The following is a 7,156-nucleotide window of genomic DNA, read 5'->3' as shown; positions in this document are numbered from 1 at the left end:
CCCTCAGCCCGCAGCTGCTCCCGGCTTCTCTGCAGGGCGCGGATCTCGCGGGCCAGTCGCAGCTCCAGCACCTGCGAGGACACAGGAGGCCCGCGGCCCGCCCGACAGTCCTTCCCTTCTGCAGGTCACTCATTCACTCAACTGTCAGCCCCGGGCGCCGAAGGCTGCGTGCCCGAGCTTCCCTGCTGCGCGCTCCCCACTTCTGCGGCCCTGCTGTCCAGGTCGCCTTCCCTTCCGCCTGGAGCACCTGTGCCCGCACCGCCCTGCGGCTTCTTCCCCCCACCCCGTCCTCGGTGTCCCTGCTCTGCCTGACTTCCCGGCTAGAGTGCGGCAGCCTCCCCTGCCAGCTCGGGGTAGACGGAGGGCTGCCTCGGCTCTCCCCGCCCGGAAGGCCCTCCACGGGGGAACGGAGGCTCTCGGGCTCCCACTGGCCACGGCCAGGTGACCTCGCTGCGACGGCAGGGGGAAGAGGGCGACGCCGCGGGGGCAGACCGAAGGTGCGAGGTGTGAGGAGCGCGGACAGGAGTAAGGACTGCGGGCCTGGGCACTAAGGGGGACGGTCAGCGGGGACAGAGGCTATGCGCAACGGCAATGGCTCACACGGAACTCCCAGAGGTCCTTGGGCTGGGCCGCCATCAGGAAGGACGGCTCAGGGGCCGGCACCCGCTCGGGGGCCTCAGCCACAGCGCCGGCCATCAGGTCCTGGCCGCTGGGGGGACGGAGCCTGCGTAGAGCAGTGATGAGTGGGGCGACAATGGAAGAATGGGGAAGTAACGGTAGAGTTACTGGAAGGACAGGCAGCTGTGCGGATGGGTGCAGTGAAGACATGGACGGACGTTTCCACGGGAGGACGGGGAAGGTACCTGGTCAGGGCCTGGAGAGGTGGCCTGGCCGGGACACAGACATGGACAGGCGAGATCACGAGCGCGTGAGTGGGTGTGTGCTCGGGCAGAGGGCACATGCTGGTGACCGGGGGCCTAACCTGAGTGCACTGAACCGAATGAATGGATGGCAGGGCCCAGGGGCCAACGGGGAAAGACTTAGAATAACCCCGAGGGTGGAATTTACTTAGTAAACAAATCATCCACAAAGGACTCGCAGCTGAGTTCATCTTAACACCACCACCCAAATACAAACGGTGAAGGGGGAGTCTTTCTGGACCGGGACATGAGGAGTGTGTGTCTGGGATCCCCCCAGGCTGGAGGAGGACCTGGGGGCCAGGGGCAGGATGCTTACCTCGAAGCCTCAGCCTCACTCTCCGGGGCTTGGCTGTGCTGTTGGAGGATCATCAGCGCCTCTGTGGAGAGAGGAACTCACCCGTCCAGCCTGGGTGTAAGCGCCTGGGGAAGGAAGGGGCTCCCAGAGGGGAGTTGTGTGGGGACGCGGGTGTGCACTGAAGCAAGGAGGCAGCAGGGAGCAGCAGAGCAGGGTTCACTGGGACCCCGCTGACCTGATGGAGAAGTGCAGACTGGGCGCTGGTGGGGCAGGGGTGGAATAACGAAGACCCAGCAGTGGGCGGATACCTTGCTTTTTGCTCAAGACCTCCTCTAGGTGCACTTCCTCTCCGTGCACTGGAAAGCACAAGGGCACTTTTAGCCTCATGGGTCACATCCTACGTTCCCACTGCAACTTCATGCGAAGGCTTTTCACGGGGGACCAGAAGAGGTGCCACCCAGTACCAGGCCCCCGGGGACCATCCTGATCTGGCTTCTCCCTTCTGTGCCCACCGTCCCCATAAGTGCCAAATGGATGAGGAAGGACTGGAAAGAGTGCACAGAGTTTACACTCAGGGAAGAAAAGACTAACAAAGAAATATCAAGTTAGGCAGGAATGAAGGCTCTGAAAGAGACATTAAGCAGTACAATGAGAGGATGGAGAGACGGAACCCTCACAGCAGGCCTCCCAGGGCTGTGTGATCTGAGGGCTGCAGGATAACATGATACAGCAAGTGGTCCTCTAGATTATGTGGACTCAGAGCATAGCACACAAGGAGCAGCCTGTGCAAAGGCCGTGAGGCAGGTGCAGAACTATCAGCAGCCATCAAGGGATCGCTGGGTCTGTCTTCCAGCCCCACTTACAGGAGTCTAATTCCCTATTCAGGGCTTGCCAGACAGCTTGGGCCTCTCCCAGTTCCTCAACAGATTTCTTCTTTGCTGAGTCAAAGAAGGGAAGAAGATGCTCTGTGAGTACAACTTTGTTCTTCTCCCACAAAGTGTCACATCACACACTCATCCTCAGACAGCCTCCTAGGGGACTGGATTTGATATGGAAAGAAACTGGAGCACCAAAAAAGGGAGGCTCTTCCCGCTGGTCCCGGGTTCCCAAGTCTACCTTGCTGAAGCTCATTTATCTGGTGAATCAGGTCCTCGATCTGTGGTTCCAGGGTTCCCTCTGGAGAAAGAAAGAAAGAAAGAAAGAGAAGGAGAGGGAGAGGGAGAGGAAGAGAAGGAAAGAAAGACAGGGAAAAAAAAAAGAAAAGAAAAAGAAGGGTTGAGCCAGAGGAGGCAGCTGCAGGCCCTGGTGGGGCTCTGCTAATGTGAATCCCTGGTGTTAACCCTGAGCTCGCCTGCCTGCCCGCTCTGTGTCCAGATATAGAAGAGGACTTCTCAGGACTGGGTGGGAGCAATGCGTATGCAACAGGTCTCAAGTGAGAAACCAGGGAAACACTGCTTTCCTGTTGTCAGTGGCAGCTTGCAAGTTCTCCCGTGACCCTTTAGGGAGTCACAGTGCCTGGGTCAGTGTTGCCTAGGAAAAGCCTTCCTCCCCGTGCCTCTCTGGCTCTAAGGATGGTGACACAGAAGGGACCCAAGGCTGCCCGGCCCTGCAGGTCTCACTGCTGCTTGGAGGAAGGTCTGCAGTGGTTAAACCCAGGCCTGAATTTTCTGAGGTCAGCAACTCCAACTCCCTTGACTTCCAGAAGTGCTCTCCACAGTGCTGCTCACAACTAACAAAAACCCCTGGTGGGGACAGGTATCTTGGTGGATCTTTATGCATTTCCAGTCCTGCAGTTTCTTTGCATAGTCTCCCTCGAGGCACAGTCCCAGTGCACTTGTGCATGTAGCCACAGAGCAGGGACAGAGAGGGTTCTCCTTTGTTGGGAGCAGACTGATGCAGGGTAGCATCTGAAGCTGACCATAAGTGGGGGTCTAATTTCAAACCCAGCCAGTGCTCTACTCAGCCCTGGCGCGGGTACTGGATGCAAGCTTGTTCCCAGGTCCTTCTCAACAGCAAAGCACAGGGCAGAGCAGCCCGTACATAAAAAGGCACTGCCTTTCGCACATAAAAAGGCAAGACAAACACTATGCACCAACGAGTACATGGGTCAGGGAAGTGGATGACTGGGGTGTGCGGGTGTGTGCGAGTTCAGGGTAGGTTTTTCCATCCTCTTAGACTTCCTGAATTTTAAACAGTGAGGCTATACTTGGAGGTTCAAACACTTAAATTACATAAGAGGGAAGATGTGCAATGAGAAACTTGCCAGTATTGTGAGTTAAGGGGTCTTGACTTTGAACTATACTTGTCTAACTCAGTACCCTACCCGAGGCTCAGACACAAGATACCTGACCTTCCTGCAGCTTCTTCACCATTGCCAGCAAGTCCTCAGGCTTCTTCAAAAATTTGGCCTGACCTGTGAAGATGAAAACCAGAATTAAGAGGACCAGGTAAGAGTGAGGAACGGCCCAGGCCCATCGGGAAAGGGAGGAAGGAAGTCCCTGTGGGCACTGCTGACAGCAGTCCCTGTGGGCTGGAGCAGGGGCTGAGCTGAGGGCCAAGTTTCCAGACAGAGCAGGACCCCTGCAGGACCCGCTCCTCTGTTTCCGAGGTTCCTGGTGTGTGAAGGTTCCAGGGTCAGCTGCTCCGTGAGGGGTCAAAAGAAACCTCAGATCTCAGCTCGATGAAACTTGGTGAGGGACAGAGAGATGCAGTTTGGCTACTGCTGCTGTTCTAAATCATTATGAAATTTCAACAAAAGGCAGTAGGGTGGACAGGTTCCATTCAAATCATTACTGCCCATAATGTGCAACTTCTAATGAATTAATGTATTAGGAAATGGTGATTCCTGGCTGTAAACATTAAAAAAAAAAATGACAACTCGATGTTATTAGGCTTCTGACAGAAGAACATAAACCTGTTATGAAGGGTTTTCCAAAAGGTCCACAAAAAAACCCAGATAAATCAAAATTTAAAAATTGCCTTCCCTATCAATGACAATGAATACTCCTTATAGATCCTAATTCAAACAGATGCACTTTTTATCATATATACTTCTATAATTTTTAACATGGGCCTTTGCTATTTTTAAAATTCAAACAAAAACACAGGAAAATATTTGCACATTAAAAACATCTTAAAATCTTTAAAGCAAAAGTAAAAGGTCAAATCCCAGCGATCTGTGCCTCTCCAAAGAAAATGAGGCAGTGAGGAAGGACACCTCAAAAGTCGAAAAAGCAGGGAGCAACAGAAGGGTAGGGGATGGAAGGATGAGTGCAGATGTGTTATGCACGTGTACCAACGCCCAGTGATAAATGCATTCGTGCACTGCAAACGTGTACTAAAAAAAAGTAAATAAACACAGGGCAGCTACAGAGTGACTGCAGAAGTGCTTACCGGGCACAGGACACCCTCAGGCTCGAAGCTCCCTCCCCAACTTCCCTCCTCGGAGGTGATTGTGACAAGCTGGTGAAATCCTAGACGAGCATGCGTCCCATTTCTGATGTCACTGTGGCCCACCACAGATGAGGTTTCACATCTTGAGTTCTTCACTTGACGGCGTGTTCTGCCTGCTGCATGGTGTTTCACTGCAGGGGTACAGCATCACTCCAGAGCAGTCTTCTACCATTGAACACTTAGGTTCTTCCCCTTCTTTTGTCACAAACGATGCCACTATGATCATCTGTATTCCTTTTCTCACCTGCTGCACCAAAGTGCCACAGATGGAGTCTTCCATGTGTCTGTCACCACTCACCTTTCTCTTCGTGGGTCCACCTTTCTTCTTGTTGAAGGACACCAGTCTTTGAGTCATGGCCCACCATAACCCAGAATGACTGCATCTTAAGTTGCTGTATCTGCAAAGACCTTATTTTCAAATAAGGTCATACTTTGAGGTCCTACTGGACAGATATTGGGGAGCATGATTTTATTGGGTGCACTGTCCTTGCACATTCTTCTTTGTGCCTGTGTCAGATGTATCTACTCAACACACCCAGCACGTTGTCTGAGCTACCTGCTGCATCAGAGTGGGTGTCTGTTATCAAATTTGGCTGATACCATGGAACTGTCTTCTGCCCTCTTCAGGCCAGCAGAGGAACCTTCCCATATCTCATTAGCCAAATTACATCTTTAATCCTTTGAGTTTTTGCCAATCTGATAGGCAGAAAATACTGCTTGATTCCAAACTTCCTGTTAGTAAATACCAAAATCATCCTTGTGTCTTCTGGATCAGAAATTCCATCCCCAGGAGAGCATCTAGAAAGAGTCATTATGAAAGGTGGCAAGCTGTATGTTATTTCACTGTCTGCAGTCTTAAAATATGGAAGCAACCTGAAGATATTTTAGGGGATTATTTACGGCACATTTAGAGGATGGAATTCTTTACAGCCACTAAAATTATAGAGGACATTATTTTTAACCTGAGCTTATTAAATTTTGTGGACATGTCTGGTGACATCTTCTTTACATCTTTTTGCATGGCCTGAAGTCTTTCATAATTTAGTATGTGTTAGTTTAATTGTGCATTTTAATTTTCTAATCACCTCAATTATAAACAAATGCAGAATATGGAATTGAAAATAAAAATCTGTGACCAATCTCCAAGTCAGTTCCTTTTCCAAAACCACTGCCAGTTAATTGACAACATTCACATCTTGCCATATCATCACCTGCTTTAATTCTTACTTTCTTACCCAAGTCACATTCAAGATTTTTACATACTACAAAAATACGTGAATTTAAAAATAAAACTTCCCCTTCTCTCCTTGGCCCTAAATCTTGCTCTCAGATATGATCACCACTTATGAAGACAGTTTGTGATTTAACATTTTATGCAATTTTTAAAAGGCATATGAAAGGATGTACGAAGGATAGTGTACTGAACTCCAAAGTGCTTATGACTCAGATCTGATAGTTGTTGATATTTATCCTTTTTTTTTTATTGTGCTGAAGTGTCTTCAAGCAGATCTCAGGCTTCTAGACATTTCATTTCTAGTTACTTTACTGAATCTCAGCTACTCAAGGAGACCTTCCACAACGACCCTGATCCTACCCAATAAGATTAATCACCAACATGGAACAGTACCCAACACTCGGACCATATGTGATTTTTCCGCATCTTTTATAGCTGATTTTTGCAATTATTTCTGCAAAAGCTCCATCTGCATTTCTCCTCTCTACTTCTGTTAGAATTAGTCATATAAAGCCAAGAGCTGGATAAGTAAATCTTTCAAACTAGCTAATACCTTGATAAAAATTTTTAAGTTTTCATGTTCTATGAGGAAATAGTCTACAGAGTCCCTTGTAAACATTTTATTCTGAAATAATTTTAAATGTACACAAAAGTTGTAGAAATAGACCACAGTGCTTTCACTTGACCTTACATCCAATTCCCTTTCTGCACTGTAAGTTGCAGACATTATGGTCCCTAGCTCCGTAATAGTCTAATGTGTATTTCCTACATACAGAGGGACTCTGCAAAGTAACCACAGGATAACCATGAAACTCTGGATATTAATACTGATCTATTGTTAACATATGATCCTCAGATGCCAAATTTCCCCCTTATATTTTAAAATTACTAGTACTAAATTTCTTCAAAAGAAAAATAAACCACACAAATGCCTCCGCCTCTGTATAACCCCCTAAAATTTGAGTCCCTTGTGTAGAGTTGATAGGCTGTTAACTTTCAGCTATTTTTCTGTTTAACACACAAAAGGCTATACATATTTCATAATTTCCCTTTTTTATTTCAGTCTTAACTGGCTCTTACAATTTTTTTGGGGGGGGAGCTCTTTCTGTGTCAATGAATAATCCCGGTTTTCTTGTTGTTACTGTTGTTTTTATTTTTGGGAGACAATTTCTAGCTATGTAGTTCAGGCTGTCCTTGAACTATGTGTCCCAGGGTAGCCTTGAACTCATAGTGATCCTCCTGCCTCAGCCTCCC

This window comes from Fukomys damarensis, unplaced genomic scaffold (genome assembly GCF_012274545.1).
Source record: "Fukomys damarensis isolate Sample0158 unplaced genomic scaffold, DMR_v1.0_HiC HiC_scaffold_32, whole genome shotgun sequence".
Lineage (NCBI taxonomy): Eukaryota > Metazoa > Chordata > Mammalia > Rodentia > Bathyergidae > Fukomys > Fukomys damarensis.
The sequence above is the reverse complement of the archived record's forward strand: the minus strand, read 5'-3'. Positions refer to the sequence as shown.